The sequence below is a fragment of the Bombus bifarius genome, unplaced genomic scaffold (assembly GCF_011952205.1).
Source record: "Bombus bifarius isolate JDL3187 unplaced genomic scaffold, Bbif_JDL3187 scf7180000007992, whole genome shotgun sequence".
Classification (NCBI taxonomy): Eukaryota; Metazoa; Arthropoda; class Insecta; order Hymenoptera; family Apidae; genus Bombus; species Bombus bifarius.
In genome coordinates, this window is record NW_022884373.1 from 3503853 (window position 1) to 3524240 (window position 20388).

General features: G+C 39.6%; 1 protein-coding gene and 1 long non-coding RNA gene across 6 annotated transcripts in view; one reads left to right on the top strand and one right to left on the bottom strand.

Annotated features, from left to right (window-relative positions):
• The window catches only part of LOC117205705 (origin recognition complex subunit 2), a 113043-nt gene that overhangs the window by 26329 nt on the left and 66326 nt on the right, over positions 1-20388 (top strand). The window lies entirely within an intron of this gene.
• On the bottom strand, positions 11444-19804 carry LOC117205713. Of its 2 annotated transcripts, none has more exons than XR_004487279.1 (3): positions 19127-19804; positions 18302-18517; positions 11444-12047 (listed from the first exon to the last, which is right to left on the bottom strand). It is a non-coding gene; the product is annotated as an uncharacterized LOC117205713 (long non-coding RNA). The 2 variants fall into 2 exon arrangements; XR_004487278.1 differs by lacking the exon at positions 11444-12047 and adding an exon at positions 17170-17526 and having other exon boundaries at positions 19127-19802.

The following is a 20388-nucleotide window of genomic DNA, read 5'->3' on the forward strand; positions in this document are numbered from 1 at the left end:
CTCGGTATCGAGAGAGCCCACATGCCCACTCGCCAGGAGAGAATTACACACGGCCGTATGTGTGACGACTTATCTACGTAACCTACTCCACTTGTAACTGTTTGCGAGAGAACACTTCCTCATTACACGCGAACGCGCCCAGCGTGTTTTCTATCGATCGGTCCGTGCTAGCCGGGCTAGCTCCGCTTCCTCTTCGTATTTCATCTTCCTCCCGGCGGCCCTCCCTCGATTTTTCCTCTCTTTATCCTTCGCTCTTCTTACACAGGCTGCCGCGTGACGAGAAAATCGGCGAAGAAGAAGCGACTCTGCACGATAAAATAGATTCAGCTCTGTGAAACTTTTGAGAAAACGGGTTTGACCGATTGATGAGATCGAGATAGAGGTGAACGATGACTGAGTCTTATAAAATTGATAACGATGTGTTATTTCGTTGGATTGTTGGGAAAGTTTGTAGCGAGAGAAAAGAAGGAGAAAAAACAAAGGAGGAGGGAGAAAAATGAAATGACAACAAGGAAAGAAAGGATGAGAAAGAAAGAATAAACGGAGAGAGAAAAGGAAAGAAAGAATGGAGAGAAGAAACGATATACAAAGGGGATGAAGCAGTTGAGAGGAGGAAAGAGAAAGGTTCAAAGTTCAGAGTTCAAAGTATGTACCTACATGATGTAATCTTTTGTCATGGTACTCGCCTTTAACTTTTGGTCGTGTAACCTCGCGGGAGCAAAGTGAGAAAACGGCTTTTCTTCTTTCCTTGTTTTGTCTACGAATCGTTGCGGCTATTCGTGAGATCGTTGATAAATTTTTAATTGCGCCCCAACAGTGCGAAGAACAATTTCAATCGATGCGACGTGCAAACACTTGGCTTACGTGTTGTTCTGCTCCTTGAACATGCGTGTGTTACAGGCAGACCTTGCACACAGTTGGTACAGTGTACGATCTGATCGATCTGTTGTTCTGTCCCTGACCTAAGAGCGTATCTAAGTCTAGTTTTATGGGAATTGAAGTTCTAATTTACTAGCACATTTTTAGCTCTCTATTTGTATGGTACATGTATATAGACATGTATGTAGAATGTGTTTATATCGTACAAACCCCGAGTTTTTTAACGCAATCGAAGCATAGCAAATTCAGTACTCTTTTGCAAAGAAAAGTTATGAATTTCAGGAAAAGAAGACCGTATATATATAAATATAATTTTCCTCTTTTTCCTTTCCCATTTACATACATGGAAATAATTTACTCATCAATGTCGCTTCCTGAGGACGAGAAAGGAAATCATCAAGTCTTTCCACGAGTAATGTTTATTAATCATTCCACTATTCGAGAAGTTGAAATGATAAACGACGGACTATTCGCTTTTTACGAACAACTGATTTTTTCCAGTCACGGTCTAATGACCAGATTGAATCATTGATTACGATCAATATCTTGCACTAGCCTAAAAAGTTATAATAAATTATTCTTGTATTTTCATCTTTTCTCAACATACTCGCTGCGAAATTTCTAAAAAGATTCGTCTTTTACTCTTTTTGGCACTTACATTGTTTACCGTTTCAACTGTTCGTTCCTAAAACAAAATCCAGAGAGGGAGAAAAGTTGGGTTCGTTTTCACCCCGGACGCGCTACCATTGAATTCAAACCAGTCCAATGTTTTTCGTCGGTGTCCGCTCGAAAATTCGGAAAGTAGGTTCCGTTTCTGTTTAATTAAGCCGGGAGTACGTTCTAAAACGATAATTCACTGTGTCGCGGGCCACAGGGTATCAGGCGAAAGAGTTTCTCTCGTAAACGGGGTTACTGTTCGTTTGTGTGCATACGCGAGCACAACGACACAGTCGCGAAATGTAGTTCATTTAATTACGAGCGACTCTCCAGTGCGCAAAATCTACAGGATTTTAAATCGTTGCTCGAGGGGGGCGTCCTTTTTTTTTAAACGGAAGCATTTTAGAGGTTCTTGTTAATCTTTAGACACCGAGAATATCGTTTCTTTTTCTACCCAGCGCGAGATCGTAAAAGTGTCGTAAAAGTCGTGTTAGGAATGCCGTTTTAGTATTCTAATTACCCATATTTTAAGACTCTGCATTCTTCTGAAGTGTAAATTGAAATCTTAACAAGTGGAAAAAGCTACGTTTCGTGCTTAATACTGGCAAGCTACTGTGGGCTTACATTTTTTTTTATAAAAGTCTTATATAGAAACCCCTCGTACATTTCGTTATAGGAGTGCATTTAAATTTAATAAAACATTCAATGCTTATCACAAACTGTATGACTTTTCTTTGTATAAATTGATTTTTTGACTCAATCTCTGGTAGCAGTATTTTAATGAAAATGGTACTTTAAACTATCTTCGGAATATAAAGAGTTAAATCTTTAATAACTAAATGAATCACAGAAATTTTGATAGAACTATTCAGAATTTTCACGCAGACTGCTAATTTTGTGGCCACTTTTTAAACCACCTCGCTACCAATTCGAAACGAGAAGAACCTTCGTGTCAAGAAAACGTCTCCGAATCGCAACAAGTTAAGGCCATGGTCAGAGGCCTAAGGTCAGATAGAATTTAAAACGATTCTTCAGGATTTTCGTGTAATCCATAAATTTGTTGTGTTGCTTCGTTACAAATTCAAATGGGGGAAACCTGTTGGCATCCAACTGTAACAACGAAACGATTAGCCATCAGCACTAGGATCGTCGTGTTCTCGTCTAGGTCGGTCGATACGAGCGCGCGGCGATCGTAAGCGGTCGCTGGCTGGCAGGTAGGTTAACAGATTAATAGTTTGTGTATCTAGGAGGCAGCTTAACAACGAAACCAGGCCAGCATCGCTGGCATAAAGTTCGTCGATACCGCTACGCTGATCGAAAAAAGAAAAACCGGAGATCACGCTCGTGCGGACCTATCGGGATAATGAACACAGGTGACTTAATATAGAGGGAGAGGGAGAGGGAGAGGGAAAGGGAGAGAGAGAGAGAGAAAGAGAGGGAGTCCGTCTATGGTATAATAGAGAGGCAATTCCTGGCGTCTTCCGATAAATCATTCAGTAGCCTGATGCATCTGGTTGAACCTCCTTTGGAGAGGATCAGTGTCGGGAATGGAACGCCTGATTACTTGTTTTGATATTAATGATTACGGAAAAGTGACTCGTCGTGGGGGAATTGATGATGCAATGGGATTGATCGGCAGTGATTATAGGTCTTCCAGTGAAGTAATATCGTACGGTGTGTTAGGATCGACCAAGGAATTTTCTTCAAACTTGTCAGATGTCAAAACCGGAGGGCTTTTAAATATGCAACGTCCGAGACGCTTTATTAAATTTTCAACGGCAATTAAATTTTCCAATTGTCGTTTCTCTATCGACAAGAACATTTTACTGACGTTGACCAATTACTTTGATACAAAAATTTAATCGGATAAATTTTCATCCTACGTATCTCGATTAACTGCAGGTTAAATAGAAAATAAAAATAAAAATCGTCAAATAAAATTGTAAACACACAAACAAAATCTGGCGACAGAACTTTCCAATCAACCAAATACATTCACCTTCCTTCAAATTGTACCATTTCGCTAAGACGTACAAATGTAACCTACACACAGAGAAGTGTTTGCATGTCAGGTCGCACTAATAGGCGAAAAGTTGATCAGATCCCTGTCTATATGCGGCGACTATTCCTACATTCCTACCGGAACAAGAACAACCAGCTTACTACGATCAAACGCTTGCACCATGTATACGACTGTGTGTATACGAACGTGAATCAGAGTGGGGAAGACTATCTTCATTCTGTTGGGTCCCTCCCACTGAGAGACGTTGCTCTCGATAGAACGAGAACGCAGGTGACGGGTCACCGGCAGGCTATTTACCTACTTTAACCTAACTCGCACCTACTTCACCCATCGTTGACCTAAAGTGGTTCTCTGCGTCTTCGTCCTTTTATCGTGTCCGCCCTGGCCGCGTGGGTGGCGGGACACCGAAACCGTCTTTCGTTAAACTTTCCGACTGCTCGCGTCCTGAACTGCCCGGAGGGATAGCTCGTTTCGTACGTTCGCGATAACTTTCCTGATACGGGATTGGTCGAGATTATTGGTGAACAAGAAACTATTGAGAGATAGATTACAGGGTAGGGAATCTTCTTCATCGTATAGTTGTTGGGTTTTGAGTTGAATGTTGGGAGAACGATAGCGAGGAGTTTGGAAATTGTTCGGTGAGGATCGAAGACTTACTTCGACAAAGATTTTGGTTTAGTAAGGCAAAAGTTGAACTTTCTGAGGCAACTTTTTTTGGGCATGGGGGAACTGACGGATGGACTTCTGGGACTTTTCTTTAAGGAGCTAAAGATTGATGGATCATCGGACTTGGTGATATAATATTTTTCGAAATTCTCATTTTTCTGGGAAATGACTGAGGAATGACTGGGGAATGATATTTGGAGGCTTCTTTTTCGAGGAATCTAACTCAAATTTTATCATTAACAATTGGCAACTAGTTGTAAGTACTTTCAACTTGATGATCGCGTTAGACATAGTTGTCTCAAGCTTTGCATTAGTAACCGTTAACAATAATGTAATGCTTGTAATGATTACTAATAAATACTAGATATAATTAAAACTCAGTGATCACATTAGATGCTTGGTTATCCCAATGTACTTACTCGCGATGTTGCCATGTTGGTTCGTAGGATAATCGTAGGATCGGTTTCGTGCAAAGGTAGCGCGTCTCGGCAAAGCTATCGAAAAACTCGTCCTCTTTGAACGGCCACCTCGACCTGGCGCAATAATCAGCTTTAACCGGCTTCGGCGTGAAACGGATGAAATATCGACTAAATATAACCGGGGCCAGGAACCGGTGGAAAAGAGGGGCAACCAGACACGGTGGGAGCCTCGTGCCACAAATGTAGGACATCGCCTCGTCTTCGAAAAAGATATACGAACGGGAGAGGGACTGATTACGTTACTGTTAATGCTGTTCATTCTCTATGGCCACGATCAAACACGTCCGTTTATTCTCTCTTTACGTTCGGTGCCGTGTCGACACCCATACTCGCCTCGCGGAGCAATTTCAGTCTGTCGAGAAAGTTTCTGCATGTCTCATTTTTATCTCTTTCTTTCTTTATCCCCCCTCTCTCTCTCTCTTTTCGTAACGAATCTTCAACAGAGGTTACGAGTACGTCTCTGTGTCAAAAATATCGTTTAACACTAGCATTACCGATAACTTATACATATATATATTTGATTCATCACGCTTTCTCGCGATGCTCGTAGTAGGAGTGGTCGATACAATTTATGAATCAAAATAATAAGAGTCGCTATATACTGTATAAAATTACTGAAAGTGGACAGTTCCATCTTTTTGTTTACATTCGAATCTTTATACGTTTTTATTGACAATCGACATTTTGTATGGTATATTAGATATTGAAGGATTTTCGCGAGTAAATTATGTAAATACTCGTCGTCGGATTTGCAATTTCTCCCTTTCCATACTGTTATTTCGTTTTGGGAGGCACTTTCGCGTTGAATATTCAATCGTTCTCTGTTCGGCGGATATCGACGCGTTCGGCCTGAAAATGCGGATCTGAACGTCACGCTGAAAAACCCGGAGAGGAGCAGGCTTGGCTTCCTCCTACTAGGCGAAAGTGTTTTCCGGAGGTGAAAGCACCAGGGTCGAAACTTCGGCCTCTCGGTGTTAGCCGAGGCGCAAAGGTGAAATCAGAATAATTGGATACGGAAAACGATGCATTCAGTTTAGAATCGACTCACGATATCGTTCTATTTCGCGGCGATCTGACACTTCCCGATATTAGGTTTCTAATGATGCGATACATTTTTAAAATCTTATTGCCATCATAAATCATTTTGATTTATTCTCCAAGGGAAGATCATCCGTAGGTTGCATATATTTTATGAATTTATAGGAAATTCGAAGGTGCGTAAATGTGCAGAATATAAATGCAGTATGCAATCATTTTTAAAAAGTCAAAACAAAATACCTAGTAGTTGTAATATTTAGTAGACGAAACAGTTCTCTGTTTTGCTTAGGCTAGTCATTAGTCGTTAAATTCTAAAAACTACTTCAGATTACTCCAACAGTTATGCAAGTTACTTCGAATATGAACTTTGTAGTTTCAGTAGCTTCCATAGTATCCAATGATATTAATGGTAACTTTCATTTCTTCCCAATATTTGAATAAATAACATTTCAGTGGAAGAGGTGTTAGTCTTTCCAATTCTCTTCCTTCTAATTACTGCAATCTTTAACGTTTTGCAATACCCTGTGTATAATATTAGTAACGATTCAACCGAGTGGCCACCGCGTTACGACACGAGGGCAGGGCCCTCGAAACGTCGCCGACGATCCCGAGAACTAGTTCAATTAGAGAAAACCGCGGAAAAGGAGATATCTCTCTACCTCGGCGCATCGAGGTATGAGGGTTTCGGGGGCAACCCATCGTCGTCGTCGGCCCGTAAAAGAGCGGCAGCTCGTGAAACCGGCGACCTTCTCTCGTCCAGTCGAAACTTCTCCGCGATAGGAATCTTCTCTCTCTCTTGGCCACGACCCACCAATGGTTACGCCCCTGGGCCACTTCGACGATATTCCCAGCCATTTCGCGCCAGCTGCGCTCTACTCCGTATCTTGCCGCGTTTTTCGTCCCTTTTTCAACCGCGGGAATTTCGAAATTTATGCTCAAGAAGGTTACACGTTCTCTTTTCTTCTTCGTTCGAGTTCTGCTCATCTCTGGGAGAAATCTCGGCAGCTTTCGGTGCTTTTACTAGAGTCTTCTGGTAGTCAATGTTTTTAACGCTACGATCCTGTGAATTTCGTCCTATCTAGAGCATTACTGTTAATCTTTAATTGCAAGTATTCGTATCTTTGACATTAATATTCTTCTACAGTTTCTGATTAAATTAATCTTAATCATCGCGGTGAAACCTTTCAAACGGATAATATACGGTGACTCACGAACACTCCTAGAAACTTTTTATGTGTACATTATACGAAACATTTTGAAATCTCATTAGCACTGTAGACACGGCTATCGTGATTACGTTTGTCTTTCGAACGGATCTGAAAATATATATAGAAGTTACAAGATATTTATTGGAAGCGTACACTTCCCGAAGATCACCGAAGTATTTGAGCAATTAATTATTCGTTATATTAATAGACAACAATATTTAGTGAGACCATCTATAGCACTAATTGTATGTTTAAGACTACTGTTCACGCTGTATACATACTAATCTTTCACTAAGTGTATATTTGCAATGTTGTCGTGTAATTTCTATATACATTTTCGGATTGGTTTTAAGTTTTACTATCATTGTCACGATAGACGTATATCATTGCAGTATAGACGAAATACGCATATAATACGACAAAAACGCATATAATACACAAATATATGTTCATAAAAGAATTGTGTGATAGGTGTATGAATACTTTCGTGTGCCACTGTATGTAATAACTTAGTAAATTTCGAATGAATGAAAATATTATATTATGCAAGCATATTTCCCCTAACATAAATCAAGTTCCAAAGACGGAAAAAGCAAACTCGGAAGCTCCTTCTTGTCTAACTTCTCCTCGTTCTTCATCCTCTAGCTCGTATATTTATTCTTTACAACGGACACGAAGCAAATTCGAACAGACTGGAAAAAAGAAGGCGTCGAGTCGAAGTTGTTCGACGATGCTAACACGCCAGCTGTTAAGTGTTTTACTTGGTGCATTTCTGTATCGTACTCGGATAAATCTGGCCAGATCTTTCGTGAACGAAGAGATTTACGCTTGGACGCGTATAAAAAGATCCCCTCGAGCTTCTTCGATGAAAAGCGTGTTTAGAGGTAGAAAGAAGTGGAGCCGAAGTTACAAAGGCCTTTTGCTTTCTTTGGGGTTTGTATGGCGCTTTTACGAAGTTTTGGAACTGGTCTTAATCCTGTCAAGATGGTGTTCAGAGGATATTATTTTATTGTTCTACTTTGATAAAAGAATAATTCTTTATTTAACGGTCGTCTTTACTTTTGCGTATTATTAATTAGAATTTATTTGTTAAAATTGTCTTAAGTCTTCGAACGTTTAAGGAATGACTCGGTTGATGATTAATTTTTCATGGAACTTCCTCATTTATTTGTAAAGACTCGTATTAATCCGTATTTTCGACGATTCGCGTATTGTTGTCAGAAATCTATAAAATTCAGAGTGCAGATACTCATGAGCGGTGGCGTACGTAGTCGGCCACGAGGGTAATCCTGTTCCTCGAGCTGAAAGGAGCCGTGTTTAGCGCATCGCGCCAGTAAATTTTGGTTGGTCTCGTTTTTCTCTCGTGCGCTTTCGCGGATCAACAGAGAATTCAGATACGATCAGTCGGGAGGGAAGAAAGGAAAAAGAAACAGAAAAGGCGATGACTATTCTTATTTCGATCTGTTAATCGGCGATAACGCGTCGACAGAGATAGCGCGTCACGCGTAACAATAGAAAGAAAAAGGTGGATACAGGGAGAGAGTGGATCACTCGCGTGCGTTCTTCATTCCCCGACTCTCGACTGTCCCATTTCATCCCGATTTCTATCAAGATTACTTTGTCATGATCCTCCTTTAATCATTACCATATCGAAACATGCGATTGGAAATGCGACAACAATGATTTTCATTCGTAGCTTTACTGTTACTCGTACAGCTTTGTCATATAGGGTGGTTTTAAATTAATCACTGATCTATTAGACAATGTAGCATTCGCTATAACGCGTGTAAATCGGCATTCTGTTGTCTGTATATAACTTATTAAGAATCGTGTTGCATTTAGTCGATGATAAATGCTCTTCGAAACTGACGCTCGGAGTTGTGGAGGCTGGATCAGTTCCAACGTGCTTTCTAAGTGACATTTACTTACACATTGTATCGATAATGATATTGCATTTATCTCTGTCATTTATTTTCCTCTGGAGAGAACGATTTATGAAAATGTCCCCGTACATAAACGGTCAAATTTTGAACCAAATATCATAACTGTCCAAATCACAAAACATTTGATCAGGAGTGTATATATCCTCTAATTTTGCTCGATCTTCTCTCTTCTTCTCTCGCTCTCCAGTAAGTAAAGTCCATGGAGCCAACGGGAGAGACTTCTAACCGTGCGTCGCGTTGCGTGGGTGAGAGAAAAAGGACTCGCGAGAGCACCGAATGGTCCGCGTGGAACGGTGCTCGGTTCTGATTGTGAGCGGGCCGATCGGGCCGACGCGACGAGTCAGACGTGCCGAGGCTATGACCGCGTTTCTTGGTGGGCTAAGTGGCACGCGCCTACCTGCCCTCTCTTACCTTCTTCCCCGTCTCCTTCTCCACTCCCGTAATCCACACTCCCACTCTTCGGTGCTCGTTTGCCACCTCCCGATCAAATAGGCCGCACTCGATACATTCTGTCGTCTCGGTAGCGTCCACGGAACCACGTTTCCACGTTGATATCGCGCCGCCTTTTTTTGCCTCCGCTTCCGCCACGTTCGCGCCCACGTGGATCGTCACTTTCCCTGTTTCGCGGTCCCCGGAAGTGTCGCTCAGACCACGGCTTCTCTTCCCAACCGACGCACCGGTTTCTGCGTCTCTAACACTTGGACCGATCGTACGCTTCGCCTCGATAATTCGTATATTTCTCTTTGTTTTTCATTTTTTACTTTGGATTTCTGATGTTTGTATGATACAAGGAAGTTATAAATTAAGCTGTGTAATAGTAGTATTTGTTGATGCTTGTGGGATATAAAGAGATTTGTATATCATGTTATGTCCTAGAGCCGCGCAGAATAAAGAGAGTGAAGATTTAGGATTGGACTGCGGACTTTTATGCAAATTTTTACGAAATTAGTCAGAAGTTAAGAAGTAAGGCCTCGGGAAAAGATTGTGTTTCCTACGAAGCATTGCATAAATCAATTTGAATATTTTATATATTCTCTCATATTATGTGCATTCGGTGTAACTTTACAGTTTCAGATTTCCTACAGATTCGTGAAAATCCGCAGTTTGTTTATTACGTATACGATTAATGGTATCTCACTTCTCAGTACAAAAACTTTTCGATATTAATACTCCATGGGGAAATATATTTTCTCGCATCTCGTGCAAATTTTACAAATATTTTACAAATGTAAATGTTTGTATTATTATACAACAGTTTGTTAATTCGAACATTTGAACCTTTTTTTGATAAAAGTAAAGATTGAAACTAAATAAACTTCTTACATCCTAACCCCAGATGTAACATCTGTTGGATAGTTTCAATGATTCCACGCCTGTGGTTTCTGCGTGCGTCGTGTCGATGTCAATATTGGCCCTTTGTTTTTTTTTGCCTCCTCGTCGTCAGTCTAATTCAACACTTCGCGATCTGTATTATTTATTATTTATTTATTATCTGTATTTACCTATTTATTATATGTCTATATACCGACTTACGCTATATTCACTATGTCATATCTTTCGTTCTTTCTGTATCGCATATTATATTAGGCTGTCCAAAAAGTTTCTCTCCTTTTATAAGGAAATAATAGATGCACATTTTTTGTTTTATATTATTTTATCGAATTATTTACGATTCCCTTTTGTTCTATTGGAATATTTATCGTAAATACTATACGTAAATATATAATACTATATGCAAATATTATATTTACTGCAAAAATTGGTTATCTCGCGCAATAAATAAACATATAGAAACTTGTTAGGTTCTAGGATGTTGTTACATCCTCTAGGAATTTTCTATCGACGACAGAATTGAAAATTGACTATTTTCTATAAGTATGCCTCGTTTGTACAATCCTAGTTAGGATTTCATGCTTTTACCTGCCATATTTCTGTCAATCTCTTTGTCTGAGACACCTGAAACGCGATTACTTTGACTACTGACCGACTTCACGATCTCGCTATATCCTGACCCGTATCATAATCATTGGACGAAACCACGGGCGGTCGCGTATTTGCTCGTCACGCGAGATGAGGGAATCTCGATGGGTAATTGAATCCTCGCATGCCATCGTGACATGGAAGCCTGTCTTTAGAATTCTAGGTAAAAGGAGTTTGCGCGATTCCACTGAAACGTTCCAGCCAGTATTCTGGCATTCGGTATAGATTCTGCTGAGAAAAGTAGAATTGGGCGTGTAACAGTCGATTGGTATTTGCTCGGCTGTAGATGAATCCGGACACGGAAACTATGATGTTCTTTGCATAGTTGATTAGTTCTAGATATGGGACGAAAAATTTGATCCCAGGTTCGAAAGAATTTTAAACTGATTATGGTTCGATTTAGACAACGAATACTTTGATTAACGCTTAATTATTGATATCGCTGTTATGACAATTCCGCTGCTAAACTTCATATTATTTGATTATTATTACATCGCGGACATTTATGGAAATTCATATTTTGCAAATACTTTAGACCTCGAAAAGGATGTATTCAAGAACCTATATTTTGGGTATTTCAAACCATTTTGCATATTGTGTGCATTTTATAATCCGCAGTCTAATTATTATAATCTGGGCAGTTTGATCGATAATTATCTTATTACGTCATAATAGTATAATTTCAAATTCATTTATTACCCACTAAAGAGAAAATTCATACAATGAAAAAGAAAAGTATTACAGAGTCAGCCAAGAAGAAACATTAATTCTCGATTACGTGTTTACCGCGTCCCACTAAACGGACCGCGTTGTCTTATCAATGCGAGCGAAACGATACGGCCCAACTTCTTTAATTTTCCAGGATTTCGATAATGAAAACGGAGCATCCCCATGGCGTTGATGATTTACGAGCGATCTTGAAGCAGCCTCGATGGTATTTGTGAGTTATGCAAATACAGAGTGCGTCGTTTAGAAACAGGGTCGCATCGCTTGAGAAGATCTATCATTTTCTCTTTCTCTCTCTCTCTCTCTCTTTCCATTTTCTTCATCTCGCTCTTCTATCTTATCTTTCTAATGTCTTACTCCTCGCATTCCTCTCCTCTTCTGTCCTCCTTCGCCGTGCTCATTATCACGATTTTCCATTACCCTCGTTCGAATTTCCACGCTCGACGACCTGTGCGAGAGTCAGCAGTCAACTCCATGTTATACATTTTATCGTTATTAGCGTCGTGGTTTGCTAGGAAGGGCGTCTTTTTTCTTGTTATCTTTTGGTAGAATCAATTGATAAGAAGGAAGAGAATTTTTAAAGGATTTCAGTGGAATAACATTAAGTCGAATGATAAAATCATCCGAGTCTCATTAGAGCAGTTCTCTTACTCTTTGCAAGTTTCTGTTATACTTATTCGAGATTCTGTTATTCTTTGCAAGAATAGTAACTTTTCGAAAGTTATATTACTTTTTGTAACCATCGTATACTTCCATTCTTCGTTCTTCATTCTTCAGCTATCAGTGGAAATAGATTTCTACTTTTCAACGTACGTTTTGATTTACTTCGCTTGTTGGTTTGATTTTTATTCCATTTCAAGGAGACACCAAAATTTACCTATCGTTCGTTCCGATCGATCTTATTGACCTTAACTTCATCTCGATTTTCCACTCGAAAGCAATGCACACACTGCGAATGTACATCGCGTAATCATTCGGTGGTTACGTCGCGAAACAACAACGATAGCGATTGAAGTAGAAGTAGAAGTACAAGTAGCAGTAGAAGAAATAGATAAATAAGACAGTTACAAACGATGATAAACAAACAAAGGTAGACAACACCAAACAATGATAAATGGGAACAAACAAAGATAAATAATAAATGACAGCGTCAAACGACAGATACCGGTCGTTCGAGTTCAGCCGGTCGAACCAGAGTGCTTAGAAAGCCAACGTGAGCAAACCTGGTGTAATCCTATATTGCCGACACGGTTCAGGTTAGTCGCATTCGCCGTTCTCTAATGCAAGTAGGCGAATGCAACTAACCGGCTGGGAGAACTAGGCGAAATTAGAATGTTTGTCCGATTGCGTATTGCACCGTTGTACCAAACTCGAACACGAAGTTCGATTTTCTGAATATAGATAAAATCAAGGAATCTTCATCTTTCCTTTCGTTTACGTTTCCCTCTTTACGGCCGATAATTTCGCAAAAATCTTAAAGTAGCTTCGCGATAAACTGCGGTAAAATTGTGGCAAGGCTAAAAATTTGAAGCTTTTCTTCAAATAAATTGTTTTTTATATAGTACACATTAGCGTTAGTTCGAACAAAAGTAAGGAATTCTCGTCAGAGCCGCAATTGGGCTGTCTATCCGATCTTGAACTTCACATAGAAAAATCGTCTTCAAGAAACGATAACTACGACGTGGTTTCAAAGGCGGTCAGAGGAAATTAAGTTTTCGAGAGGCGCGATTCTTCGAGTCGCGGCTCTTAGCTCTTTTACTCGGCGCGACGAGCAAATGGTTTCACTTTTAGGTCACCTTCGCGTAAGTACATTCAGATTTCACCATTTCTACCGACAGCTTCGGGTCCTTTCGCTCTCTCGAAACGCTCGATATTCTTCGTTCATACACTTAGATATCCTCGAGAGCCGGCTCAATGCCAGATTACCAGGCAGAAAATTGTTGGGAACCGAGTTAATTCGAGGATATTTGTCCTTCGGATAGCGTAAATTTGTTCTGATCTATCAACTGCGTTTTAAACAAATTACCTTAGTCGAGGGAACGAAACGTCGGACACTGATGTTTACAATAGTGACTATATTTCTTACGCAACAGTCGATATTGGAAACGATCAATCATGCGTTGTAAGAGCACACCCACGAGTTTATCTCGACGACCTAAGTCATAACAGTTCTGGTGAGACGTGCGTATATTTCTATCCTTATATCCGAGATAAGAAATTCTATTAAAATATTATAATTACGAATGGAGAACGGTAATGAAACCAACGTAGTCGAACAGATTTTATTGCTTGTGTTTCGTTTATTAAGCCTTTGTGACAGCGATAAACAATTATTTATTTCATCTGGATTATACTAAAACAGATTCTTTTATATTTTTGTATAATATGTTTCTGTCCAGTTACATTATAACGCTAAATATAATTTTTTTCATAGGTATGATGTATAGTTTATTAATTTAAAGCCTCGGATAAATTTAATTTTTGAGGTTAAATTTATTAGATCTCTTGGTCGGTATTTGTTATATATTAACATAGCATCGATACACTTTCTTCGTCAATTAATTGTCAATGCTATACGCATAGGGTTTACCAGAGGTTTCTGGTTTTTGTCTGCGTGTTTTATGGGCAAAAGTGAGAGTAAAGTAAAAGCGAGGGAGTAAAAGTAAAAGTAAGACGAAAATGTCGTATGAGCGTAGGTTAGTGAGAGCTAAGCAATATATGAACATAAATAAACAGCTGTATAGTAGACGTAGTAGATAGTATGAACAAAAAATTGTAGTAAAAGTAGGAAATATGAAGGTCTTAAGTTGGTATGGCTTGTTATGAACGAGTTCTAGCAAAAATATGAAATGTGAAGGTCTCTTCGTTAATGAGCTGCCAACATTTTAAAACAAAATCCCGTTTTTCATTCCTTGAAAGTAGTTACCCTTTTTTAAGCAAATGGAAAGGCAATGAAAATGAAGACAGCATCGTTAAGACAGGATACGAAATGATTAGCAAACGACTCCATTAACAGGTTAGCATGTTACAACTTTTTTACACTCTCTCTAAATCCATATGTCTATGATAATGTGCTGGTACACCTCTACTTTACTAAAATGCAGACTCATGTTTTCTAAATTACCATGTTTGTAGAACATTAGTTATGCGATATATAAATTTTCAATGCGAACTTGCTAGCTATGGTCAGCATTTCAGTATCCATAAATCTTCAAATTTCTAAATTTTTTAATTTACGATGTTCCGAATTTGTTAATTTTCTAATCTCCAGATTCCAAAAATCTTTCATTTTCAAGCTTACGAGCGTCCAAATTTCTGGATTTTTAGATGCTAAATTTTCAAATATTTAAATTTTCAAATTATGCGTGTCCCATGTACATCAGGCGGACAAAGTCGAACCCAAGAAACCTACTTTCAACGAAACTGAAAGGCCTATTCTTTGCAATATTCCAGTGTTTGAAACGGGGTAACCTTTTCGCGTGTGCAACCCTTTCGCGATTCGAAAGGTTAACAAAACTCGAAAGAGAAAGAAATCCCAAGGCGTGACCGGTTTGCCGATCCAGCTGAGACCACTTCACCTTAAGGTCAGGCCGAATTTAAACGCGACGAACCTAGCCGGGAATGAATTTTTTAGCACGGCCCTGGAGATATATTTACAAATATGTAAACCGTGGACCTAAATGCCAGCGGCTTTCCCGGAGACCTGGCCTATCTGGTCTGGCCTAGCTCGCCACGTCGTTACGAAACTGCTCGTTAACGTAACTGTAACCGAGTAATCGTCGCTCGAATGTTGTCATCGCTCGTAAAAATATCTTCTGTCGAACATTGTGTTCCTAGAGTCGCGCGTAAGACACTAAAATCAGAATAATTTGATTAGACGCGTCAACAGCCTCTCAGAGGACAAATTCTGCTCGAAAAAATATAGAGTACGATATTTCGGAGAAAATCAAGTTCCTAATTCCAATAAATTCTAAATATATAGACTCTATGATATTTATGGAATTGTGACAAAGCAGACATCAGAGTATACAGTTTATTATTATTATTATTATCACCGGAGGAAACGTAATCTATTCTTAATCTCATTACTAATCCTACCGAGTATCGATAACAAATATAAGATTTGTGAAATAAATATGATTTTCAAAATTTATAGAATTACCAGTTGTGCTCGACTATTCGCTATTACAGTTCTCTATTTCATCGATAGAATGACGACCGATGGTTCAACAGGCTACAATTACGATCGTCATTAATGATTAATATGTAAAAACACGGCTACTTGTTATCCGACAGATCGTGGAGCCATGTATAAAAGACTCACTGTGACGAGACAGGACTTGGTCTCGGTCCACTTATCGCGGGGCGACGACGTCGCAAACGCATTCTACTTGCGATTTGGAGCAAGCGTACACCCCTCTTCAGAAGTATTAGATGTCTTAATCATAAGTATTGTATGAGACACCTGCCGGTCTCATACAGGTTCCGTAGATCAAGTACGATAATGGAGTCAGATTACGAACGAAAACGGTTATACGGTGCAGAATTTGTTCGTGTCGTATATCTTTCTGTTTGTTTCACGAGAATTTTGTTAAAATATAAAAAATTTCGTTTTGGACGTCAAGATAAAAATATCTACGGAAATTCATACAGAATTCATAACAATTTTTACGATCTGCAAATAGAGATTATCGCAAGTAATAAACGTCTTTATTCCATTTGTTCTTCGTTGGTTTTACGGCGAGTAACGATTCTCTTTGCGATTCGACGATTTATGTTTTCTGGGTAATTACACGGATAATAAGTTCATCATCTCTCATCGTTGAGCAATGAAATTTCCAGAATTCGTGCAGTGTACACGTTTAACCTTTTAAACGTGGGCTTGGACACGACGACGAGTTAACTCGCCTTTTGTGAGAAATATTTCCGGAACGGCGCACGAGATTAACCATTTAAATGCCTTGGGTAGCATTAAACATTTGCTGTTCACACTTTTGCTCGAGTAATCCGCTCGTTATGTCGTTTCAACGTTTGCTCCGCGCTTTCTGCGAATTTCCCTCGTTTAATTTTCCTGCTAAAACTATATAACGAGCCGGAGAAATTTGTCTAAAAATTATACAAAATTTTCAAACAATATATATACATGTATATATATATCATAGCTGTGGTTAGTTCTAATGTCAAATACAGTACAAAATCATTCGCGATCGAATGCGATAGTATCGACCAGTAACCTAATTCGTTCTCCAAAAATGTAGAACAGCCTCGCACAACAATACGGTTCCACGATCGTGCCGGTTTGCCAACAGACGCCTCGCTTTACGCAACAATCGATGTTGAAACGTGTAATCAGCAGTTCTTCTTTTTCTCTTTTCGCAGTCCTCATTACGGTCGATCAACAGAATCTCTAAGCGAACGATTTCTTACCCACTTTTCATAATATTTATTTCCTTCGCCTTTTTACCACATTCCAACCCGCGTATCTTTCACACGCGTATTGACCTTAAAATCCATCCCAAAACAGGATAATCGAAATCGTTTCGTTCGTTTAGTTCAGAGACGATCTCATATAAATTTCTTTTCTTTCTCTTTCTGTTGCCGTTCGGTAATTATGCTCGTGCACGAATGGCCTATTTAATTCAATGAAACGAGCCATTGACGAGCCTATTCAGCCATACGACAACCACGAGGTCACGTAACACAACGGACCACACCCACACGCGGACGCACACCAGCGTGAATCACACCCATGTGGTCGCGTATACTTGCATGTACACAGAGAGTAGCTGGCACGCGTGATCGTACGATTAATTTGATTTTACGGCTGGTCGATCTCTCGATCGCATCGGGAGAGATGCTGCTGGCAATACGATTCTCTCACTGGTCGAGTTGAGATTTCGAGTTCCATCGAAAAGTTGATCTCCATTCTATTTGTTATAGCGTGAAGTTCGAATATGGCTAATATTGCTCGTTAAATTTTATGTTAGTGTCACATCGAAGAAGAAGAAGAAATTTATTATTAATCGTATATATCCGACGTTAAGCGAATTTATTGAGTAGACAATGAAAAGAGTTTTATTCGATAGATACACACTGCTCAACGTAATTAGAAGATCGCTACGAATAATTCTATTGAAGCAATCTAGCAAGTGAAAATAAAAGTCATATGGACCGATAAATTAGCATATTATTCGTATGATACTGTAAAAAAAAATAGTTTTTAAGAGAATCGTCAAAAAATATATAAACACGAGAAGCGAGAATAAAAATCAAAGTGACACGAAAGAGATTCTTTGATAATTCCGTATGACGCAGTGATAAGTTAATAACAAATAATCTCTGTAATAATTTAACAATAGAATAAAATAGCAATCATGCAATTACTGCACTCAACCTGCCAAATTCGAATTCGTTTCACTTATCCGTGCTCCACTTGTTCGAGCGATTGCTAAACGTTTCAATGGATTTCCGCGTTTCTCAGCGAAAGCCTGTGAGAAAACACGTTGCGAAGTCGATCTTTTCCCATGGAAGCACCAGGGTCACGATTTCAAAATTTCCTTATCGATTTCCGATTTCTCAATGTTATCTGGCGTTTTGTTTACCGGGAAAGCAAAGTGAGAACACATGCGGTATGTATGGCGTGGTAGAATTTCCATAAGACGAAAAATACGTAACGTTGCGAGTTATCCATTGCACACTTACCGACAAGTGGCCTCGATTCCTTCTTCTGTACTTTCTCGCTGGTTTTCTGCCCGAAACCGGGCAACAATGTTGCGACTGATTACTGAATCTCTCAGAAGCTCTCTCGTATCCTGCTCTGCTTGTTATGGATGTTGCAACGAGCTCATGTAGTTTGCTACGGAAGAGTAATCCTGTTTTCTCCTTTCATTTTGTACCTTTAAATTCGATGTTCGAACGCTTCGAATGAAAAATAAGTTTGGAATTAACGAAACAGAGATTATCGGTGAAGTTAGCAATTAACTCTGAAGCAGAAATCAGGAAGATTATCAGATCAGCGTGAAGACGATATCGCGATCGCGTTTTTCCACTTCAAAGTGCTCGTTCATAAAGACTTCGTAACTCCTAAAACTATGGTTGCTATTAGGGACTGCTTGGGGAAGAAGCAGCGAATCAATTTTCGAAATTTAGAAAAATATTCAGACAATTAAATCTCGATACAAAGAAAAGATTTGCACAAGCCTATATTGTTGTATGTTGTTCTCCAAGATAAAAGAAATATCGCGAAAGGAAAACATTTCATAAAGCAAACGACGTTCCAGGAGGAAAGCAACTCAGCGAGTATTCTAAACAGTATGCCAAATACAGAATATACTCGAATATCAATAGAAAACAGTAAAATTCTGTCTTCTGTTTCTTCCATCTAAACCTACTACTTAGCAACGAAAAAGGCACTAGGCAACTACTGACGTAAACATCTTGTATACTTCTACAAAATTAACAAAATCCTTGCCGCGACATTTCCACCAGCAAATATGATGCACATTAAAGAAGTATACCTCGACGAACCTTCGTTACTCGATAACGAAGGAAGGAGTGTGTGGTTGGAAGTGCTTGTCACGCTGCAGCGTATTGGTGGCACGGCAGTAGCGATACTCGAGATGACGATGGTACCGTGGTACGTTACAGCGATGGGGTTATGCTCCTACTTACGAGGAACGACGAACGCGGTTAGCCTAGATCACAGTAAGACAGAGAGGGCAGCGGCGGCTCGTGCGCGTGCACCAGAGCGAACAGAGCGAGCACAGGGTATAACGCCACGAAGGGGGCCACGCGATAAAATCCCGGCAAAGCAAGACACCTCGTGGAGAACACGATACGCTTTTCTGCAGCTGCTGAACGACCAGCCAACACAGCCAGCCAGTCGACTAACCGGCCGATTTCGCTCGCGTTGCAAAAGCTCCGTTTTTCTTGTGGGAACTCGAGTGCTGCCGCGTACCGAATACATGATCGTTACGTTCACGCTGTCATCGTGCAACGTAATCGGTCGGTGACGGTCCTCGTGATGACGACGTCGCGTTAAGTGGGGAGTTACGCTTCGAGAGAAACGCGATTAAGAAGCTACGTAGATTTTTCTTTTTATTTTGTTTCAAATTGTGCATAGACTACCATGGTCAACATGGATAGATTAGTATCCAAGATCGGTTTCATTGGGATTTTAAGCTTTAAGCTCGGTGTCCGAGTATTTCGAATAACACAAGACTTGGAAATTAATCGGACGGAGGATAGAGAATTTTATAGTTAGAAGGTTTTAATTCTCGATTGGCGTCGCTGAGATTTTCATCGAGTTTAATGTTCGAATATTTTGAATATAGGAATATAAGCGATCTGATAGATAGTTGGTAGTTTGTGCATCCTGCTACAGCAAGATTTTTCGTTTTAGTTAGTTTTTAATTATTTTCAACAGTTTTTTCTTAACATATTTTACAGAAAATACGTGTTTGCTTTACCATTAATAAAAATCCGTTCCAAAGAAATTAAAAAATGAATTCGAACAATTCTCATCTCTCATTACGTCATCGCTCACTTTAGCTACAAAGGGCGATCTACAAAGATTTGATTTATTATTTTTTAATTTTCCTGAAATATCTGCGTGATGTTTCCAAAGGATCAAACAGAAATAAGGTTGTCACTAGGGTGATATTGATGAGGCTTAGGACGAAACGCGAGCACACGTGCATCGATGCACCGTCGAACAACTTTGTCAAGAGATGTTTTTCACGGAGGCTTCGGCTCGTGCAACCTACCTACCTACATAAACACGATGCTCC